This window comes from Bos indicus, chromosome 16 (genome assembly GCF_029378745.1).
Source record: "Bos indicus isolate NIAB-ARS_2022 breed Sahiwal x Tharparkar chromosome 16, NIAB-ARS_B.indTharparkar_mat_pri_1.0, whole genome shotgun sequence".
Classification (NCBI taxonomy): domain Eukaryota; kingdom Metazoa; phylum Chordata; class Mammalia; order Artiodactyla; family Bovidae; genus Bos; species Bos indicus.
The window spans coordinates 21,481,863-21,505,760 of record NC_091775.1 but is presented as its reverse complement, the minus strand read 5'-3'; the positions used below and the strand labels follow the sequence as shown (position 1 = coordinate 21,505,760).

The 23,898-nt window shown below is 43.3% G+C and overlaps 1 protein-coding gene across 1 annotated transcript in view; it reads left to right on the top strand.

Annotated features, from left to right (window-relative positions):
* Positions 1-1,032: 1,032 nt before the first annotated feature.
* ESRRG (estrogen related receptor gamma) overlaps positions 1,033-23,898 on the top strand; it is a 703,351-nt gene continuing 680,485 nt past the window's right edge. The window contains exon 1 of the mRNA XM_019976789.2: positions 1,033-1,212. The gene's annotated coding sequence lies outside the window, so the exon portion shown is untranslated. The remainder of the gene's footprint in view (positions 1,213-23,898) is intronic.

The following is a 23,898-nucleotide window of genomic DNA, read 5'->3' as shown; positions in this document are numbered from 1 at the left end:
TGTGGTTGGTGTTGAGACCGCCAGGATAAATTCAGCTAGGCAGCCTCTTGAACTGGCGAGTTTGGAGTGGAGACCTAATGTCTGTCGTCCCCGGAGGGGTTTATATTTGAGAAAGCACCTGGCATAAAGATGAAAATCGTACTAACCCAAATCACCGTTCGCAATCTGGCCCAGGCTCAAGGAAAGGGGGCGGGTGGGCGGCGAGTGGCGGTCAGGACGCACAGTCACTCGGGGGGTCTCTTCGGTCGGCCGGTGTGCGCGGGCTCGGCGAAAGGCGGCCAGCCCCCGGGGAGCTAACGAGGACCACCCCCGGGCGCCAGCGGGCCGGGCGCACTTCCCCGGAGCTTGGGGCCCTCGGAGAGTGAGGACGTGACCCCGGGGCCGTGCCTGCTTAACCCCGGCGGCTTGTGGCCGAGGGGTCGTGAAGTTGCGAGGGGGAGGGGGTCTTGGTATCCCTGGAGAGTTACTGTGACCTTCGGGGATGGAAACCTACGGGCTGGGAACTCCCTTGTGCCTTCTGCACTCACCCTGTCGCTGTTCCCTTCAAACACAGGGTAACCTAAACTCTCGTCCTGGCGTCTCAAGAAAACCCCTAATCCTGCCAGTTTCCCGCCTTCCTTCCGTCGCTCCCGTGATCCCAGGGGAAACCCGGCTCCTTGCTCCCTTCCCCCTTCTCCAGCCAACTCCTAGGATCCTTGCTCTTAGGGCCTTTGCCCTTCCCAGTTGGTGCCTCTAGTGCCTCGCTAGGGTGCGGGGGGAGGCAAAGAGGCGGAGTACACCCCTCCTGGCAAAAATAACAAAACTACTGGAAATCGGAGTAAAACTACATTCCACCCCACCCCCATCTGTCCCCCTCCCAAATCCTGCCAGCAGAGTGGCTGTGTTGGGGGAGGGATTGGTAGGGAGGGAGGGTCATCCCGGGGAAGGGGAATCCGGCGCAAATTTCCGCGCTTCTCTCATTTGTCAGTTGATTCCGTCTAAAAGTTCGCTATTTATAGGCTACACCCGGCAGCCCGAATCCCCGCGCCCGCTTCCTTTGCAAAGTGAGAGAGGTCCTCGCGGCGCCGGGCGGCCCGTCTCGACCGCGTCCCGTGATCGGTTTGGTTTTGTTTCTGCCCTCACACCGCGGGCAGCCCCGGAGCAGGACGCGGGGAGCAGCCCCGAAACCACCCACGCGTAGTAGTTGAGAGAGCGGCTCTGCACTCCCACCATGTGAGTCCGCGCCTGACCCGGCTCCGCGCGCGCGGGCTGGCAGGCGGCCGCTGGGGCGGCGCGGCCGCGGGGGCCGCCGCGCCGGAGCCCCCGGGGGGCTGGCCTCCGCCTCTGCCGGTGCGACCTCCGGCTGCTTCCTTCTTCCTCCTCCCCCTGCCTTTGATTTCTCGCTTCTCACTCTTTTATTTCCGCGCTTCTCTGACTCCCCTACTTTCAACTTCCAGCTGAGTTTGGGCACACACAAAAAAACAGAGGCGACTGGCCTTTACGTGGGAGGCGGGGTGGGTTGGGCGCGTGTGTTTCCTACCGAAGAAAACTCTGTGGGTCTGGGGGAGGGAGGCGCGTACGGGAGCGCGCCCGGTAGCAGGGACAAGGGGCGGGGGGTAGGGGGTGGGCGAGGCGCGTTGATCGCGAGACCTTTCCTCTTGTCTTGGCACCGACCGACCGCAGGATGGGAATGCAGTGTTCGTGAAGCTTCTCGGTTGGGAACCATCCCTCTGCGATGGGGGCTGTGGGGGGGAAGGACAAGATGTCTTAAAATCTAGGAACCGCGCCGGGCGGAAAGGAGGGAAGAATGTGAGCGCTGGCGGAGGGTAGTCGGGAAACAGCGTCAAATCCCAAATTTAAGATAGAATTGGGGTCTGCGACACCCTTCCCTTCCTCGGCTGTGGACAAGACTCGCTTGCGGAGACAGCAAGGGCGCAAGCTTGGGGATCGCGGAGGTCCGCGGGCCTTGACCTTGTCTCCTCTTTCTACCTGCTAACGCCTTAGACGATGCTTCTGTGCTTTAGAACCTAGAAGTCGATGGGGGCGGGGAGCAGGGAGCGGGGCAGGTTGGAGAGGTGCCCCGAGCCCCGGGCGAGTGGAGCGCCAGACGCGCGCGTGGTTCGGGGAAGGGCTGTGCCCTCGGGGCCGCGACCAGGCCGGCTCTGCCGCAGGCGCGCGGCGGCGGCCATGAGACTCGCGCAGGGCAGTTCAAACCACCCTTTCCCCCTCAGAGCCCAGGCGCGGCATTTGGGGGGGTGGAGAAGGTTATGACTGAAAATAACCCGGGGCTCGGATCCGTTTGGCTGGAGATCTGAGCTCCAGCGCGGAGGTGGGGAGAGGTTAAGAATCAGCAAGCGAAGAACTGCGGCCTCGCCTGTGGCGCGCTCAGGGCTCTGGCCCCCGCTGATGAATTTCTGCCCCATCACCGATTTCTCCTCTCACGGTGGATGTCCCTGAATCCCCCTGTGGCCGCTCCCTCAGGGCGCTCAGTCTGTCTGTGGACAAAAGTGGTAGGGAGCGAAGACCCAGCCCCGGTCTATGGCAGTGCCACAGGGGGAACCCGACTTTCCAAAGTATGTGCACTCAGGGTTCCCGGCACAGAAACGGGGTCTGAGGCCTGTTTCCGGCTCCAGTCGGTCCCTGCTTCACTCCTGGGCTCACTCCGCAAGGACGATCTGGTTCAGACGGGACGGGGGCCACCCCCAACTGGCCCGGAGCTACCCGGATTCTCACCCCGGCTTGCCCAAAAGAGCTTTCAGAAACTCGACCGCCAAGTTAAATTCAGAGGCACTTATCTTCTGCTATCTCTGGGCTGCATGTGGGGTTATGGGTAGATGGCAAATTTATTACAACTTTACAGCCGGACACTAAGCGGCGGGGACCTGTAAATGTCGGAATTCGGGGGCTGAGGGTGCGGTGTCTCCTCTCTTCCTCCGCCCCATTAGCCGACAGTAAGTGCCACTCAGCTCCCCTGGCACAGGTTCGGGGAAGCTTTTCTTATAAAAGGAAGAAAAACGATCAAAAGTAAGAAAGATGGAAATTAAAAGGAAATGAAAGAAAAGACGAGATAAAAGGGAAGGTGTGGTCTCTAGCTAGCTGTATCCCTCCTTATCTCCTTGGAAAAGAGCGCGATGTTTCAAGAGCCTTGGCTTTAGCCCAAGAGCATCCACCTCCAGACCCCACTCCAAGTTCTCTGACCTTGGCCGTCTAGTGGAGGCGCGTCAGCCCGTGCTTTATCTGACACGCTTCTCAGCTTCCTCAGCGCTCAACCCTTAACCACATGGAAATTCCCTGTCCCCAGCGCTGGACGACACGACACGCTTTGCTCAGGAACTGGTCAAAGATGGAGAAGGCCCAGCGCGCCCTCTCAGCGAGTCTACTTTGGCACAGTATCTGAGTCCCCCGCAGGCGCGCGCAAAGTGCAGCGCTCTGGTGGGAGAGGAATGCTTGCCCAGATAATTTCGCCTTTAGGAATTTTGAGAATTAGCTGGGCTCCTCACCCCACCTCGCCCCCGTCTCTCTGAAGGAATCCTAGAACTTGGGAGCTTCGGGGAGCTCAACGAAGTAAAATAAACTTGTCCTGAGCTCTGCCTCAGTTCTCTGCGCTGCGATTCCCCCAGATCTTTCTAGTTCTCCCTTCTGGCTGCAGATTCTTTTCCATCCCTGACATTCCGCACTCTGCTTCTGTTTCGGGGCCTCCAGACTCCTGGGGATTTACCCTCAGGTGGAAATTCTAGATAGGAAAGACCCAAGTTCTCTTCCTCGGTTGAGTGAGAATGACCTTCCGACATCCAGACAAAAGAAGAGAACTTGGTGTGTATGGAAGGAGGTGAGGGCAGAGAACGGGGAGGCCTGTTAGTGTGCAAATGAGCTTAGTTGCATGGAGGAAGAAATTTCTCTCTCTCCAAACAGCTCATGATTTCAAGGAACCCTGGAAAGAGAGAGGACTGGGGAGTTTCCTCTTAGAAATTCTTCAGATCAGTGATCTACAAGTGATGAGAGAGAAACTGTGGGGGAGAGGGGTGGCAGAGAAGGCCACCCATGCCTGCCTGCAAACAGGCTTTGCCCTTTTGGATGACCTTAGATCATGGTTGTAAACGGTGGTAACAGTTTTATGGAAAATCAGAGCATAACACCTGACAGTCCTCTTCATGGTGCCCTGAGCTGCTCTACTGGGTCATCTGGGGCCTAAAACTGGAGGTTAGGAGGAACTTCAGCAGCCCCCACCACCACCCCACCCCTTTCCCCAGGTAGACCTGTGACTCTGCTGGGTATGTGTGGAAGGTTGTAAGCAGTGGTCACTTTTCCTGAAAACTGGAGCAATTCCTCTCCCTATGCTCATCTCCAGTCTTTCCTGGGTCAGTTATCCCAGGACTCCAGCCATTCCTAAGCTATGTTAGCAATTCCTAGCTTATGTGTTCTTTATAGAGACTTCTCTCAGGAAGAAGTGAACACTAAGAAGAGCTGAGTTGTGTCCTTTCAAGGTTTCAGTCGATTATAAATTTGCACGTCTCTGAGCACAAAACTGAGGTCTGAAATGTCAGTGGAAAGAGGGCTTAAGGAGAATCCAGAGAAGATCCAAGTGACTGGCAAGAAAGTTCCTTTAACTCCTTGCTTTCCTCTTCGGTTTCACCAGTTTAACTTCCTTTTTCTCTCTTAAGTGAAGGAATAGGATTCTCCACTTCTGTGACTGTTGTGGCCACATGTTCATATGTATATTCTGGTCAAGGATTTTCAGAATTTGACCTGTAAAGTCTTCTGTGCACTCTTCCATCTGACTTGATTTTGACATGAAATATAAGCCTTTCTTTTCACCAAGTTCTTGTTCACCTTCAACAGTTGGTTTCAGTTTCTGTTATTTCTCAAATTTCCTTACAATAACATCCACGAACCAGATATGTTTAGCTTCTACGAGACAGGATTATTCCTTCTGCATTTCTCCAGGCAATTCTGGCTAAAACCGCCTTTGCTTTCACCTGAAAGGGATACTTACCTGAAGATGAAAGTGAGGGGCTTTTTTAAAACCCAAATTATCCAAATACTTGCTTTTCTTTTTTCTTCTGCCTGTTTGAAATAAACCCAGTCATGTTAACATTTAAATAGACATGTTGCAAATGACAAACATGGCTTTTTATGTAGACATTTTCTTCGAGATTTAAGAAGTCATGGCTCAGGTATTTAACATGATTTCAGGAAATTATATCTTTGAAATTCATTGACAGCTAGATTTATTTGCAGAACTTTCCATGCAACTTTGTCATGCTTGTTTACAGCTATATTCTCTGATCTAAGGGCATCTACCAACAACTGCTTCACAAGTATTGAGTCAAAGGAGATTTTTTTTTTCCTAAATTCAAAATTCTTTCCACATTTCCCCTTGTTTCAGGTCAGGTAGTTGATCTGAAAGTTTGCAGCTCAGAAAAATTAAGTTTGGAGCATATAATAGATTCTACTGACCCATTTGTATAATCTCTGTTTTATTGTTAACATTTTGATAGTTAAAAAGATTTCTTTTGGGGAGCAAATAAATGTATTATTATATATATAGATTTATAAAATAAATATATATCTTTTTTTTTTCAGGGAGGCTTACTGAATGATTAGTTTTCCTCCAGATTCTATTTTTTTCTATCAGATATGTCATTGTTTTCTATTTATCTTGTGTAAATTAAGGAAAGACTCAAATTACTGACTTATGATAAATCATATCACTCTTCTTATCAGAGTCATCAGTATTCTGTTATTTTGAATTAAACATTTTAATGTCATTTTGAAGACAGAAGGTCTCACATATGTTCATTAATAGGAGCTGGCTAAATTGGTTAAACTATTGACAGGAAACATTTGGAAGTGGAAATGTAGCATTGGGAAAGTTGATGTTTTAATGGTAAACTGATGAACCAAGAATACCGTTCAAGAGCAAAAGCATTAATGACAAATGGCCCAGTGAAATACAGGAAATAGAACTTGTCAGCCACTGATCTTCTATATATAGTATTTCACTTTTAAACACTGTTTGGGCAATATATGAAGTAACTTTGTAGGGGAAAAGAAGCTCTTGCTAAGTACTGGAGACTCAAGCCAGTATTTTTTTTTAAAACGAGGTAAAATTTCAGATGTTGTAACATCCAACATTTTTTATTCTTTTAAAGCATACAACATAATGGCTTTTTACTACCATGCATCACCACTATTTAACTCTAGAACATTTTCATCACCCCAAAAGGAAACTGTGTATTCGTTAAGCAGTCTCTCCCCTTCTCTCCTCCTCCCGACCCTTGGTGGTCACTGAGCTGCCTTCTGTCTCTATGGATCTGCCTGTTCTGGACATTTTGTAACTGAAATTATTTAATATTTGGCCCTTTGTGCCTGGCTTCATTCACTTTGCCTAGTAGTTTCCAAGTTCAGCCACGTTGTAGCATGTGTCAGTCCCTCATTCCTCTCTACAGCTGAATAATATCTGATTTTATGGATATACCACATTGTGCTGGTGGGCACTTGAGTTGTTTCTACCATTTGGCTATTATGAACAATGCTGCTGTGAACATTCACTACAAAATTCGTTTGAACCCATTCAGCCTTTTTTTTTTTCTTTTTAATTATCATGATCAAATTCATCTACCAAGAAATTTCAAATAGTCTTTTCTGTTTAAATACTATTCAGAATCTTCCTTTAACCTATGTTTTCAGATTTTTGCTGGCCATATCCTAACTCTGTGTTTAACTTTCTGAGGAATCACCATATTGCTTTCCACAGTGGCTATACAGTTTTACAGTCCTATTAAAAATGTCTAAGAATTCCAACTTCTCCACATCTTTGTCAACATTTATTTTATTTTCCATTTGAAAAAATCATAGCCATCCTAGTGAGTGTAAGTGTTATCTCACTGGGATTTTGATTTGCATTTCCCTAATGACTAATGGTGCTCAGTATTTTTGCATGTGCTTATTGGCCATTGGAATATCTTCTTTGGATAAATATCTGTTCATTGTCTTTGCTTCCTTTTCAATTGCTTCCCTATTTGTCTTTTTGTTGTTGAACTGTAAGAGTTTTTGATGTATTTTGAGTATTAGATCCTTAACACACACATGACTTACAAATATTTATCTTTCCTCCCATTCTCTGGATTGTTTTTCACCCTTTTGGTATTACCCTGCAGTTCATAAGAGTTTTTAGTTTTGATAAAGTCCAATTTAGTAGAAGTTATTTTAAACAATAGGTACATTCTTCATTCAGAGGGAAACAGATTGAACACAGGACCAAAAAAATTAAATGCTGAATCCTAAAAAAAAAAAAACAAACTGTCCTGTAATGCAAGAGAGCAACTTTACCAAACGTAGATTATCAAGGAGTGTGTAAAGTTACCGCTGTACAAGTGAAGGAAGCAGCTGTGGCTCCATTGACCTTTTTCTTTGAAGAAGTCCTGGGTTATTCAAGGTCTGATGAATGAGATCTTTTATCTTTAGATGACAGTAGTTTTTTTTTTAATTATCTTTATCAAATTCATCTACCAAGAAATTTCAAATAGTCTCCTCTGTTTAAATAACATTCAGGATCTGCCTTAAACCAACAACAACCAGGAAGATCAAAGAAAATGTTGCCAGGATGTTTCTAACCCAGCCACACGCAGGCTGTGTAGTAAGGTAATATACTTGTAAAGTTCCCAGGAGAAAGGTCTTGGAGTCATAGATGAGAGAAACTAAAGTATTGCAAAGCACCTTAACACAAAGAGGACGAGTATAAGTGGACGTTGTTGAGTGCACAGATTTTGCCTGTTTTCTCAAATTGGCTGTTTTGAGATAATTAACTGATTTGAACCAGCTCTTCATTTAATTTCATTCTTAGTTATGAAGGAAGCAGGCTTGTGGTGAACATTGATCGACACATCTCTGATTCTGTCCCTCGAAAGTCTTGGACTGGATTCTGACATCTGCCATTTTATGGAATAACGTATTGGGCAAACCACTGGACTCTTTCTAAGTGTCCATGCACAGAGTTCTTGCATGATCCACATGTGTTGCTGTTATCCTGAACAGCCAAGAAGGATTCTGAGGGACACTCAGCCTCCTCCTCTGCAGGGTAACATCTTCACCCTACAGGTATCTGAGAGAAAAACAGAATAATACGTATTAAAATGATAAACCTTTTTGAAGTTGTAGTGTGTGTTTCCTTGTTTGTGTAGCCCTTAAAATATACCAGGTATCGTCCGAAAACTTAACACATTAAAAAATTAAGTCCTCAAACAACCCCACAAGGTAGGTACTATTTCCCCTCATTTTATAAGTGAGAAAAGTGAAGCATGGAAATTTTATATAACTTGCCCACAATCATACAGTTGATAAGTAGCAGAGATAGATTTTGAACCCAGATAGTCTGGCTCCAGAGTCTGTGTTCTTTAGACTGTATCATGTTGCTTACAGTTAAAACTTTGAGATTTCAAATGAAAATTGGAGTCTCTGCATTTATTGATTTACTTAGTGTTTATTGAATACCTATACTTTGTCATACTTCTTTTGAGACGTTGGAAAGTCTAGGAATGCTGGGGCTGCAATATTGCATTCTCTCCTGGCAACAGTCTGCAGCAATCTAGATAGTCTGCCATCTTTTGATGGGTTCACCCAACTTGTCTTGATTCATTCACTTGTTTGCCTGGGTGAGTCCTGTAATTAGTCACACTTGTTCCTGCTAACATGAGCCCCACACAAGGAAAATAGATCAGAACCAAAATATTAAACAGGAAGGCAATAATAAATATAGCAGATAAACATTTTGGCATGGACTTATTTTTGCAAAGTTCTCTTGCTCCTGTCATTAACTACAGATCCCATGAGCCAAAGAGATTAGTTGGGTACCCTCTGAGTACTCAAGTGGAGGAACAAGCCCTTTTAAAATTGAGAAGTTTAAAATCAGAAGAAAATCCAACACATGTGCAGAGAATAATATAAATTAATATGTGTGTGTGTGCTAAGTAGCTTCAGTTGTGTATGACTCTTTGAGACCCTATGGATTGTAGCCCACCAGGCTCCTCTGTCATGCAGTTTCCAGACAAGAATACAGGAGTGGTTTGCCATTCCTTTCTCCAGGGCATCTTCCTGACCCACGGATCAAACCCAAGTCTCCTGCATCTCCTGCATAAAAGTGGATTCTTTACCACTGAGCCACCATGTAGGAAATTAAAAAAAAAAAAATCCCACCAATTAGAAATCTTTAATCACTAGTCTTTTAGGCAGAGATCTTTCAGTTATGACAGAATTTGTTTCATTATTTTATACACAAAAGGTAAATAACAAACAATATCAGATCTACTCCAAAAAGTAGGCTTCAGAATATGCCACAAAGTTGGGAAACAGTCAACCCTATTTCCTGTGTTTTCAAAAGATTGACTCATGCTTATTCAGCTCAGTGTAGTTGAGTAGTATTCATAGCAATTGCCCTGAGTGCTACAGGCTCCAAAAGAATCTTCTGAATGGAGAGAGAATTTAAGATGCCAAGTACTATGTTAATTGCATATATTCCATTGCATCCTCATTTTTGAGCAATGGTTAGTTATTATTCATGAGGACACTTGATAGGCAAGAACATTCCTCTTGTAAACATGCAGATACTAACCAAAGAGTTTTATTCTAGCCATTTGCCAACTTAAGAGTGAAGAGGCCATCTTTCAGAGGTCTGGTACCAAGCAGAGGAGGTGTTTTAACATTCACCTGTGCACTGTGATCAGAGTCACATGGCTGAGCTTTCCTCATGATTAGACCCATGTTGGGTCCACAAGTGTGAGTCAAATGTTCTGTGGAAGTTTGCCAGGTGGGCTGACATGGAGGCATACAGTACTATTGGTTTAGCCCTGTTTTATTTGCTTTTAAATAATCAGCAGAAACCCTTTCTGTGTTGAAAACTTGCTGTGATTACTTTATTGAATCCTATAGAATGATGGTGAACTTGCTAATTCAGTGTGCAGTGTATGTTGAGTACCTTCTGGCTTTCAATGTTATGAGGTGGGTGGGAAGGTAATAGACATACTATGAATCCCGTAGGGAGGACAGTGAGGCTTGGAGATGACTGCCCATGACCACACAGGTAGTAGGGCTGCAGATTTGGGCCTCAAACCCAGGCTTCTGATGCCAAATCAAGGGTTCCTCTTCCATGTCTCTTGATCAGCATTTCTGAGAGTGTGTTTCACTTGAACCCCTTCACAATGACCCAGGACATTTGTATAAAATGTAGAATCCTAGGCCTTGCTCTAGAAATACTGAATCCCCAGGACCCAGAATTGTTAATGGTCCCTTCAATATATTTATATACAGTTAACATTAGGCTTAACTGGTCTGTATACTAAAAATGTTGAAATATTTGGTTAGGTCAAGTTTTTTTTTTTTTTTTTTTTTTTAATGCAGCTTGTTTCTGAAGTCTTCATTGAATTTGTTACAATATTGCTTCTATTGTTTATGTTCTGTTTTTTTGGCCATGAGGCATAAGGGATCCCCAACCAGGGATGGAACTGGCACCCTCTGCATTGGAAGGCAAACTCTTAACCAGTGGGCCACCAGTGAAGTCCCTGGTGAGGTCAGTTTGACACTAAGATAGTTGGAAGAGAAAAGAGAAATCTGACCACAGACAGTGAATGCTAGTGTGCTCTTGATAGGTGCCCGACAAACTGGGTTTTAAATAAGAGATTCAAAGAGATCTTCCCATTCGGGGAGGTTGTTCTTATTGGAAGTATTCTATGTGGGCTTCCCAGGTAACTCTAGTGGTAAAGAACCAGTCTGCCAGTACAGGAGACCCAAGAGACAGAGGTTCGATCCCTGGGAAGATCTCCTGTAGTAGGAAATGGCAACCCCCTCCAGTATTCTTGCCTGGAGAATCCCATGATTTAAATAAGAGAGTCAAAGAGATCTTCTTGTTTAGGGAGGTTGATCTTATTAGAAGTATTCCATAGAAGTGTGATTTTTTAAAAAATCACTGTTTTATAAAATGTGTTCTATAGGACCCTACTTCTATAGGATAGTCATTCATTCAGCAAATATGTACTAAAATGTGAAGTGCTATGTCAACAGTGAAGGAACCCTGACTTTATGGAACCCCATCTATTGAGGAAAGATGGTAGAGATGCAAAGTTTTCTTAGCAGACACATTTGTAAAATAATGGCTTTTACAGATTATTTCAGAAGCAGGTACACTTCAGAGCCTCCTATGTACCTGATGCGTGCTGTGAATATCTAAGACAGGACTGTTGAAAGTGGTGTTTTCCAGATGTATTACAGCATCCTTCAGGTGAAGGTTACCTCCTAGGTCTAGTGCTCCATGGAACACCTTCTGGATCACACTCTTCCTACACACTGTGGTGAGATTCTGTTTCCTTGGAAGGCTCAGATCTGTGGCACTGATAGAGACAGGGAGTGTATTGTAGAAGTGGAATCCCACTGCACCTCTAGCCACCAGAGTAGTAGTGTTCTGATAGCCTAGTGAGCACTGGGATAAGCAACGAGCCGACTTTGGCCGAAGAGCTAGCATCCAGAGATTCAGATCAGCTTTGGGCCATCTTCATAGGTGGCTGGGGTGTGGATTTGAACATGGGGTGATCCCTGGATGTGTCCCTGGTCTCTCAGCTAAGGAATGGTGAAAGCAGAAGAGATTCTAGCATTTCTGGGGTCCATTTTGGAGCATTGGGTGTGGGAAGAGTCGCATTAATAGAGAGCACGTGCCACTTTCTTTCCTAGAAAGAAAGCTGGATATTACTGGAGGACCACTCAGCCTTTGACTCACTGCGTGTAATCAGATTAATTTGCTGAAAAAGACCTCCTTTCTATGCGTTACCCACTTTTATCAAAATAGTTGTTGGAAAAAGGAAAACATAGGCCTTTTCAGTGGATTGCCTAAGTCCAGTGATTCCTAGCTTTGGTTTTTTGTTTTTTCTTGTTCTTCTTTTTCTCAGACAGTTGCTCTGTCTAAAAAGAACAAAGTGGCTTGGCTCAGATAACTCACAGGGGTGAGTTCACCTGATGGATGGATTTAAATAGTTTGGATGTTGACATTTATCAGATTACCCAGAGAACTGCCACATCACCACCTTGATTCATGCATGTGGAGAGTCCTTAAAGAAACCTCTTCAGAATTGTTTGCTTTTCTTAGTTATCATAATATTGAAAGATATGTTGCTTTATTGTTCATTAAGTACATGCTTTATTCCATATTACCACACATAATTCTACACAGATATACAAAATAAAGTAAAGAAATGGAGCAATTTCTCAATAATTCAGATAGTCATCACCGAGTATATAAATACTTAAGACAGACTCCTCTGTCCCCCTTTTTCCAGAGTTGTCTGATTAAATATTCACCTTTTCATTCTTTGTGAGGGGATATCAGATCTCTTAAGTGCTGGTGTCTTGAACTTAAAGTCTAAATTTAGTTTACTCTTTTAATCACTTTGAGTAAGAGGAGTTAAATGCAATTGCTATCTTCAGGGAGGTTACAGCTTAGGCTGGGAGGTAGTCAGGAAGGGTAAAAACAGACATTGCTATGATATCATACAGCTATCTGGTAGGTGCTCCACGAAGAGTTTTAAGCATGGTGATGGTGTTTCAAAGGCATGTAATCTGGCCATGAAGAATTAGGAAGAGCTGACTCCAGGAAAATTGCTGTGAGGTTGGTCTTTAAAAATAGGTAGAAGATGATTTGGTGGAGTAGAAAAGAGAAGAAGAGTTTTGTATATAAGGCAAGAATATGGATAAAGACACAGAAATGGGAACATATAAGGCATATTTGGGACACCAAAGAAGTATATTTGGGGGAGGAAGAGGGGAAACCAGCAGAGAAAAATATAAGACATGGGGGCTTTGCTGGTCCAGTGGCTGAGACTCTGTACTCCCAACGCAGGGATCCTGGGTTCAATCCCTGGTCAGGGAACTAGATCCACGGGCTCCAACTCAGAATTCACATGCCACAACTGAGACCTGGTGCAGCCAAATAAATTAGAATAAATATTTAAAAAAAGAGAACATCATTGAGGGTCTCTTAGCTGTGATACACTTAGGTATATCATCCATCCAATTTCACTTTTCATCCTTGCAGCAAGCAGGACAGATCACTTTTGAGGCTGTTGTTCGCCAAGATTCCTGTACCATTTCCACTGTATAGTGTTTCTGCTGGGAAGTGACTGCCAAGGTGGGTACCATGCTTCCTAGGTCCCTTTGCATTTGTTGGGGCCAAATGATTGTTCTCCACATTGAGATGTGGATACAGCTTCCAGGCTGACATGGTTAGGAACACATGTGCCCTTTCCATCATGGACTATAGAAAGAAAAAAGCTGTAAACAAAGGGCTTCAAGATCTTAGGGGAGGGAGAGCCAGTGCCTGGAGGAGCCTGAGTCCTACTCAACATGCAACCAGACTTCACATAAATGGGAAAGAAATTAAGTCAGCTACTGAGATGTAGAGATTTATTTTTTATAGAAGCTAGAGCTACCTTCATTAATACAGTTATTATAATAGGCTTATATAACACAGGCTCGTAGATGTAAGTTACTCTAAATCCCTTAAAAATAACAAGTGAGGCCAGGATTACAAAGCCAAGTATGTCTTCAAGAGTGTTCTCTTATTCTATTCCCATGTCGCTGTTGTTCAAATATTCATTTATTATTATTATTATGTTAACTTGGTTGCAGCACCTGGGATCTTCTTGCATCATGCAGAATATTTCATTGTGGTGTGTGGGCTTCTTCTAGCTGTGGCCCACGGGCTCAGTAGTTGGGGCGTGTGCGCTCAACCCCACAGCATGAGATCTTAGTTCCCTGACCAGGGGTGAACCCTCGTCCCCTGCGTTGTAAGGCAGATTCTTAACCACTGGACCACCAGGGAAGTCATTATTCCCATGGTTTTAACAACTATCTCTATGCTATCAGTTCTCAATTGTTGACCTAGAACTCCTTTTTTTTTTTTAGGTCCAGACTGGTGTAGGTGGCTGCCTACTGCCTATGTTGTTTGGCCCATAAATAAGGCTCCACTATACTATAGATTAAATAAGTTATTTTCCCCCCTAGAGTACTATGGATTAAGTAAGTTTTTCCCCCTAGAGTAAGTTTAAAAATTTCTTCCCCTTCTAATGGAATGCTTGTCTGGGCTGTCTGCTTTACTGACCCTTTGGTTCTTTACCTAGGGTCATCTAGCCCTCCTTTAAAGGGTTGTCTCATTGGCACGGTTAAAGTTAACCCACTTCCTGGTTTTCTGAAAAGAAATGTGACATAAGCAATTTTCTGAAAGCAAATGAGAGGTTGCACGCTTTGGCTCTTCTTCCATTATCAAGAACTTGGTCACAGGGATGTAGGAGGGCTGAACAGTGTGGTCACTGGTAGCTGGTTTTGTGCTCAGCTGAAACAGTACTGGATGGAAGAGGAGGAGGATTTTGCAGGACACCAATCATTCTGGCACAAGACTCTCAGCTTTAAATCCACTGGGCCTGGACTTCCTTGGTGGTCCAGTGGTTAAGAATCCACCTGCCAATGTGGGGGACACAGGTTCAGTTCCTGGTCTGGGAAGATCCTACATGCTGTGGAGCAACGAAGCCCGCGCTGCAGCTACTGAGCAATGCTCTAGTGCCTGGGAGCCACAGCTACTGAAGTCCATGTGCTTAGGACCCGTGCTCCCCAACAAAAAAAGCCCCCAGACCATGACTAGAGAAAGCCTGTGTGCGGCAGTGAAGACCCAGTGCAGCCAAAAATAAGTAAATAAAATCTTAAGAAATATGAAAAAAGAAAAATGTTAAAAATCCTGCTGAGTTTAGAAACACACTCATCCGTCTACCCAAACTGACTTTGTATCTTGTTTTCTCTTCCCTGGTTAATGATCACACTACCCTCCCAGAGGCCCAGAGACCAAGGTGTGATATATACCCTGACTTATTCTTTTACCTTACTCTCCATTGCTAGTTGTTCTCATCTCTCAAGTATCTTTTGCAAGTGCCCACTCCACTTAATGCTTTTCTACCACCTTGCTCTGTGTCTTCGGCGTCTCTCCCGGAGACTTGTAGAATGTCCTCCTCATTGGTCACCCTGTCTCCAACAGCCACCTAGCAAGGACATCCTTCACACTACCATGAGAGTGATTTTTCGAAAATGCAAATCTGATGATCATTTTACTCCCTTTTTACAACCCTTCAGTGATTTCCCATGGCAAAAGTCCAAATTGCTTTGCAGTGCACAAAAGGCCCTCTGTGGCTTCGTCCCTGAATCTCTCCACCGTCATTTCTGACACTTGACTGTTCTCCTCCCCCAAACAGATCACCCCCACGGCTTCAGTTATACTGAGCGCTGCCAGCCTGTTTCATTTCTTTGTTTCTCTGCTCATGTGTTCCTTCTGCCTAATGAATGATTATATATTTTTCAAGACCCAACACAGCTGACACCTTTTCTGTGACACTATACTGACATTTCTCCACTCTTTGCTTATTGTTTCATTTATTCCATGAATAAATGTTCTGTTTATTGACGATCTGTCCCTTTCAGACTCATTGTGTTAAACATTGGATGTGAGAAGCAGAAGTAGGTATGATTCCTGTCCTTGTGAAGCTTACAGTCTAATGGCAGAGTTGGACATCAATCAAATAGTCCCACAAACAAACGTAAGGAAATTACAACTGTGACAAATGCTATGAAGAAGGAAAATGAATATATTGATCAGCCCATTGTAGGAGAATTTAACCTTAGTAAGGGAATATAGGGGGCTTCCCTGGTGGCTCAGAGGTAAAGAATCTGCCTGCCAATGCAGGAGACACAGGTTTGATCCCTGGGTTGGGAAGATCCCTTGGAGGAAGAAATGGTAACCCTCTCCACTATCCATGCCTGAAGAATTCCATGGACAGAGGAACCTGGCAGGCTACAGTTCATGGGGTTACAAAGAGTCGGACGTGACTTAGTGACTAAACAACAATAGTAAAAGGTGAATTAGCCAGGTAAGAAAAATCGCTTGTAGACAGAGGTTACACAATGTATCAACACTAGGTTAGGAGGAAATTTGGGATTGTACCAGAGAAAAAAAGCTTCTTTTGACAGCGTTATCCTTGGATGGATCTGAAAATTAAACAAAGACATACTAACAGGAAAAAAGCACATACACTTATTTATTGTAAATTTGATGTAACATGGGAACCTTCCTAAGGAAATGAAGACCCAAAAGTGCGAACTGACCTGAATGGTTTCCTGGGCTTGCTGAAGAGTGGGAAGTCAAGGGAAGGTGTGAGAGGGCAAAGAGCGTGAGATAAGTGAGTAAACCGGAAGAACTTAGCAAGGGGTGTTTGTTTGGATTCTTCTTGGTATCCCTCCGTCTTGCACACAAGGATGTTCCTTCCCTCTGGGCGTAGGGAGGGTCCTTCTCAAGGAGGAAGACCTACTTCAGGGGAGAGGATGATGAAGGGAGGTTAAGGGGGCCTTTCTGCTTCTGCCATTTTCTCAAACTCCTTCAGCTTAAAATATTCAGCGTGCCAGGACACCATGTTTTGGGGTAGCACATCCTGCACCCCATCAGGTTAAGGACTGAATAAAGACCAGTGCAGTGGAGGCACTGGTTTAGGAAATGAGGTACAGAGTGAGGCAGGAGAAGGAAGTGGAGACAAGGCTGTGAAGAGCTTCATAAGCCTGTTAAGGAGGTTTCTCCTTATTTAAGTGGAGTGGAAAGTCATTTAATGTAAGATAAGATGTAATCAGTTTTTGGTTGTTTTTTTTAAGAATTCATTCTGGCCACTGTAAGAAGAGTGAGTTTGATGGCCAACTGAGTGGATGAGGCTAGAGTTGTTAGTTCAGGCTAGAGATACTGGTATATTGAATTAAGTTTGTGATAGTGGTGATGAAATAATTCATATTTAGGATTAGAGATGGTAGCTGAAGAAGAAGGAGATATGAAGAATGATCCCCATATTCCTGGATGGAGGATAAAGCTAGTCATGGAGAAAAGAAATATACTAGGAGAAAACTAGCTCAGAGAGAGGTTGAATGTGAGCTGCCTTGGAGATATCTAGAAGGAATCATTTCCCTGGATGTTCAGCATGTTTCGGTTGCTGCACGCGTGTGTGTGCGTGTGTGTACGTGTGCACACACGTGTTCATTCACTTCAGTCATGTCCAACTCTTTGTGACCCTATGGACTGTAGCCTGCCAGGCTTCTCTGTCCATGGGATTCTCCAGGCAAGAATACTGGTGTGGGTTGCCATGCCCTTCTCGAGGAGATCTTCCCAATCTAGGAATTGAACCTGTGTCTCCTGTGTCTCCTGCATTGCAGGTTGATTCTTTACCACTGAGCCACTTGGGAAGCCCTGTAGCTTCACATATGCTACATTATAATTACCTTCGTGCTTCTCTTTGATAGCTCAGTTGGTAAAGAATCCTCCTGCAATTCAGGAGACCCCAGTTCGATTACTGGGCCAGGAAGATCCCCTGGAGAAGGGATAGGCTATCCACTCCAATGTTCTTGGGCTTCCCTTGTGGCTCAGCTGGTAAAGAAGCCACCTGCAATGCGGAGACCTGGGTTTGATCCCTGGGTTGGGAAGGTCCCCTGGAGAAGGGAAAAGCTTCCCACTCCAGTATTCAGGCCTGGAGAATTCCATGGACTGTGTATGTATAGTCCATGAGGTTGCAAAGAGCTGGACAAGACATTCACTTACTAGATTCTCAAAAGGATGGAACAGCATTTTTTTTTTCTTCTCCTCTCCTCTGCCTTCTTCCTCTTCTTTTTCTTTAAATTAATTTTTATTGGAATATATGCTTTAAAATGTTGTGTTAGTTTCTGCTGCATAGCAAAATGAATCAGCCATACATATACATGTATCCCCTCCCTTTTGGGCTTCCTTCCCATCAGGTCACCACAGTGCATTCAGTGGAGTTCCCTGTGCCACACAGTGTGTTTGCATTAGTCACCTATTTCATATACAGTATCAATAGCGCATATAATAGTGTCAATCCCAGTCTCCCAGCTCCTCCCATACTCCCTTCCCCCTTGGTATCCATATATTGTCTACATCCGTGTCTTTATTTCTGCTTTGCAAGTAAAATCACCTATTTCATTTTTAAATTCCATTATATGTGTTAATATACAGTATTTGTTTTTCTAACTACTTCACTCTGTATAACATTCTCTAGGCCCACTTATGTCTCTGCAAATGACCCAATTTTGTTCTTTTTTATGGCTGAGTAATACTCCATTGTATATATGTACCACATCTTATTTATCCATTCCTTTGTTAATGGAAATTTAGATTGTTTTCATGTCCTTACTATTGTAAGTAGTGCTTTTATGAACATTGGGGTACAGGTATTTTTTTGGAATTATGGTTTTCATGTTATTCTTTCTTATATCCTCAGTACCAATTATTGTAAATTGCACATATTTTCCCAGTATATATTCGTGAATAAATGATCTGACTCCAAAGCTCACACAGTTCCTCCCATGGCAGTAACAGAGGCAAGAAAATACTAGAAAGATAAGTTGAGGCTTAGTTGTAGTAATTTAAATCCCTGGCTAATAAGTTACATTATGACACAAAATATAATTAAACCTTAAGTTTACAGCTGGTTTCCAACCCAACGTTTGTTTCAAATACTGCTTGTGTTATTTTAAAAACCATATAATGTTTACTCAAGGGACATTCTCTCCTGAGTAAATCAAAGCCAGTCAAGCTATAAGAATAACATAGAGATGATGCTCCAGAAATGAACTGTGTCTTTATGTGGCAGGACTAAAAGAAATTAGAATGAACCTACAGAACGAGGGTTGGCAGAGACAAAAGAAATGTAACCAGGCCTATTTATTTTTTCACTCTCTTTTTCTTTTATTTTGGAAGTTAGCATTCAGTCATTAGGGCAGATCTAGAGAGAGATTTGGACATTTACATGGTCCATTAATGGGCTATTTTCACAGCATGGATGTGAAGCATATTCGCTGTTTCTTGGAGTCAGAATGACAGAACAATATTTTGAATCTGCTGAATTTAATCCTAATCACACAAGCAGCCTCTGTGGTGAAGCAAAGCTAAGTCTTTATGTTCCCTGTGAAGTGGGCCCCTTAAAACTGACTCCTGCGAGACCTTGTTTGAACTCAGTTTGTACACGATAATGAATGGTGTGTTTAGTTTCATTGACCCAGACCAGGGTGAGATTTTTCTACTGTAATCCTGAAATTGGAGAAATCATCCCTTATTGTTTTATTGGAAATCTACACTTCTAAGGCCCCATTCCTGTCTTACCCCATGACATAATGTAAATCATCGAGGCCAAAGTGTGTGTTTTTCTCACTTTGTATGCTTTTTTGGTGTGATTCTTTCCTTTTCTTTGGATGGTGGTACCATCCTTTTCTAATGTGAGCAAAGGGGAGAGTGGTTGGCTTGAATGAACTTCAGAGTTCCTTCTTGCCCATTTTAGTGATGAGAATCAGAATTGAGTAAGTATCATGTCACTGATGGCCCAACCATATTGATTTTATTGACTGGCTATGGCAAACTTGACTACGTATAGCTGCAGACTCGGAGGCCAAATCTCTCTAGTACAAAGGGTAGATCTGGCACTTACCCAATATCTTCAGGCCACAGAGATGGTCAAGCTGAACGCAGTTGTTAGAACTGTCAGGATTTGCATTAAAAAGTTTAATAGAGTGATTTAGAGTCCAGGATCCAGAGTCAGACTTCTGGGCTAATTTCTTACTTCAACCATTTACCAGTGGTGTAAACGTGTGCTTGGTGTTACGTCACTTCAGTTGTGTCCTATTCTTTGTGACCCTATGGGCTGTCGCCTGCCAGGCCCCTCTGTCCATGGAATTTTCCAGGCAAGAATATCGAACTGGGTTGCATGTCCTCCTCCACAGGATCTTCCTTACCCATCTCAGGTCTCCTGCATGAGCAGGTACATTCTTTATCAATATCACTACCTGGGAAGTCTGGTATAAAGTTAGTCCAGTAATATAACTCTTTGTTTCTCAGTCTCCCTATGTTCAAGGTGATGTTAGTAATACACTTATTGCAGTGGGTAATTGGAAGAATTAAAAGCACTAATGTAGATGAAATGCTTTGAACAGTGAACTATGAGCTTTGGCTCATAGTAAGTGCTAAATAATTTCTTGTTTGCTTCATTAGGAAGATGCTAAAGGTGTGGGCTTTATAGAGACAGAGGTAGATTTGTGAACGTAAGGTCAGCTCAACTTTTGGTAAAATGAAAATAATTTGAACTTTTTGGTGAAATATTAAATGTACATCATCTACTTGACCTTTAAAGCTGAATTATTTTAGAGGTTGATTTCTACAAATATGCCTTAAAGTATTATAAATATCAAAAAATAATCCCAGAGGAGTTGAAGACACAGGTGTCATTAAGTGAAGGTTAAAGACCTCAAGATGATTTAGTTTGGTGAAGACAAAGAAAAATTACCAGACTGGACCTAGAAATAAATTTATTAACAAGTTAATAAATCCAGCTATTTATTGAGTGCTTTGTATATCACAGAAAGTGAATATTTAATTTCATTTAATTTTTTAATCATTTAACTCCTGTTAATCACAAAATTCCAGGAAGTTGTTATCTCTGTCTTACATATAACTCACCTGAGACTCAGAGAAGTGATGTAGCTTTTTGTGGTTCCAAAGCCGTTTTGTACCAGAATCCAGATTGGAACCCACTTATGACAAACTGCAAAGCCAGTATTTTTAACCTCTATGATGAATTTCTCTCAGTCTCTATATTGTTATTTATATTATAACTATCATCAACATGGCATTTAAAGCACTTTAAATGCTCTTTGAGCTAAGCATTCTTGACATCTCAATTTTACAGATAAGAAAATTGAAACTTAAATGGATTGATTTGCCCAGGATTATCCAGTAACTGCATATCCCATTTGTAAGACTGCAGATTTTCTAATTTATCTACAACCATCCAGGACTAGAGATCCTTTAAAAAAAAAAAAAAACAAGAACAAAACCACCTTTGTATTGTATATTGGCGTCTATAGCTGATTAACAGTATTTTGATAGTTTCAGGTGTGCAGCAAAGGGACTCAGCCACACATATATACGTGTACCCATACTCCCCCCAACTCCCTGTTCATCCAGGCTGCCACATTACATTGAGCAGAGTTCCCTATGCTTTACAGTAGGTCCTTGTTGGTTATCCATTTTAAATATAGCAGTGCATACAGGTCCATCCCAAACTCTCTAAGTGTTCCTTCCCCTCATTCTTTCCCCCTGGTAACCATAAGCTCATTCCCTAAATAAGACCAGAGATTCTCATCAATTCCATACTTACCACCAACCCAGGGGGCTGGTGTTGGTAGGGACAGGAGAGTCAGCAGAAATAGCAACGGAAAAGCAATTCAGAGAGGAGGTAAAGCAGCAAGGATTAGGGTAGGGGGAAAACACAGAACCATAACTATTCTACACTGTCTCTGCAAATTAGGAAAATCTCTATCTTGCTTGTCACATTCTCAGTGACACGATGACCAACTCCTTTTATTTTCTGTGTTTCATTAATGATGCCAAAATTATAACAAAATATCTTTGTTAGGCTTTAATAAGAACATTTTGACAGTTTGGCTGTTAAAATACTAAGGGCTTATGGGGAATTGCTTTCCCTCTAAGTTGGTAAAATATGATATTCATTTTCTCTATTACCATGTCATATTTCAAGTAAGCATCATTAGGGTCAAAACATTTAGCTTTTTGATTAAATATTGTCAGTAAGTTTAATAGATCCTATAGAAGCCATCTCACTTCTTTAAACACTTCAGGAAAATCATGGATTGTTATTAGTTTGGTTTGAATTAGTAGCCAAATCATTATACTCTATTTGGGAACTTGCCAATGAGATGACAGCCAGAGTTAGGACCTGCCAGCGATCACTGTTATCCATGGTGATGGCTTTATACATTCCTCTCAAGATAATTAAGATATTTATATCCATAAAATGGAAGAGTGCCTATCTTAATCTATTTTATCTATAGCACCTACATAGAATCCAGACATTTTAACAGGCTAAGCAGGGATCAGGATCTTGGAAAAAACACACATTAATAAATTTTTCGTTCAGTCTTCCCTCCCCTTTTCTACCCACTTACACCAAAAATTACCATTAAGAAATTGTCCATGTACTGGAAGTCAGCCTTCTCTAAGTTCATTTATTCATCAAATTTATATGGAGATGCTATCAAATATCAGAGACTGTTTGGGGGTGCTGGGTAGTGAATGGAACAGACCAAAACTCGGCTCATGGAGCTTAAATTCTAGTGGAGAGAGAACGAACAGTATAAGTAGGTAAATACATAGGATATAAGATTATGTTAGCTGAAGTGAAGCAAAGAAGGAAGAGAAGGGGATATGAAATGTTTGGGAGGGTGAAATTCGGATCAGGCGAAGAAGGAAGTTATCCATGAGGAAGCAACTTTTGAGTGCAGACCTGAAGGAAATGAGGAAGCCAACTTTACAGGAGTCTGGGCAAACAGCATCTCAGGCAGAGGGAAGAGCAAACAGAGCACTCGTGGCAGGGGCATGTGCCCCAAGTTAGAGCGAGTAGGACAGCGGAGCTGGAGCACAGTGAGCAGGAACATGAGTGTAGGAGAGGCGAGAGAGGTTATGGGGCTTATAGATGCTGTAAGTGAGAGTTCCTAGACTCTGACTTCCTATGATGCCACAACCAGGAGGGTGGAGGCAGATAGGGAGGAGCCGTTCTAGAATACGCACGGATGGGACTTTTTTTCCCTTTCCACTGAAGTTTATTGAAATCCAACTACACGGCAGGCACTATTCTCTACTCTGAAGGCCCGGAGAAGAAAGATAAATGTATTTCCCTCAAGTGATACAGCCTGGTAGAGGAGACAGAAAAGTAAACACTCAAACATGCTGCACTCTAAACTTTCTTTTCCCAAGTGGGAAGTTTTACATAAGTAGGAACAATGCCCATCCCCACCCATATTTACCCTAAAAGTGACAGGAAGGCTGTGTGAACAACGCCCAGCCGTATTTCCCCCAGGGAAAGATCACAATGACACACAAAGGGACCCCTCTCATCCAGCAGAACAGAGTGACTGCCTTCTTCCTCACTTCCCCACATGTGACATGTCTCCCCAGAGAAGAAGCTGCTGCTGCTGCTGCTAAGTCACGTCAGTCGTGTCTGACTCTGTGCAACCCCATAGACGGTAGCCCACCAGGCTCCCCCCCAGGCTCCCCCGTCCCTGGGATTCTCCAGGCAAGAACACTGGAGTGGGTTGCCATTTCCTTCTCCAATGCATGAAAGTGAAGTCGCTCAGTTGTGTCTGACTCGTAGAGACCCCGTGGACTGCAGCCTACCAGGCTCCTCCATCCATGGGACTTCCCAGGCAAGAGTACTGGAGTGGGGTGCCATTGCCTTCTCTGAGAGAAGAAGCAGTTAATTGTAAAAAGCTTTCAGTTAATTGTAAGAAGCTTTTAGATCTCCATGCACAAGTGATGGTGTACTATGGGATATCTATGGGATAACGGTGTTCTTGAAAAGTTGTATATAAACTGAATTTGGGTCCAGTGAGTTCTATTCAGAATGAATTCTAAGACATTAGTCATGCCAAAAACAAAAAGTCTATTAGAACACAAACCATCTTGTGAAATGAAAAGCACCTTGTTTCACTAAAGCTAAATTTTCTCACCCTGACAAAGTAAGAAGATAGCTGTACTTAGACACCTCAATCTGGGAGCGCTCCTTTTTCTTCAGTCTTGCCCAAGTTACTGTGTAGCAAGAGTATGAGATCTTTTTTGCTGACAAGTTAGAACTGTCTTCTGCATCCCAGTCAGGGGCATATTGGTTATTTTCTTCCAGGTTCTTCTTGGTTATTTTCTTCTACCTAGGACTTAATTGCACTTTCATATATCCAACTAGCAAGAAACTTCAAACTTTTAACCATCTTTACTTTTTGTGATGT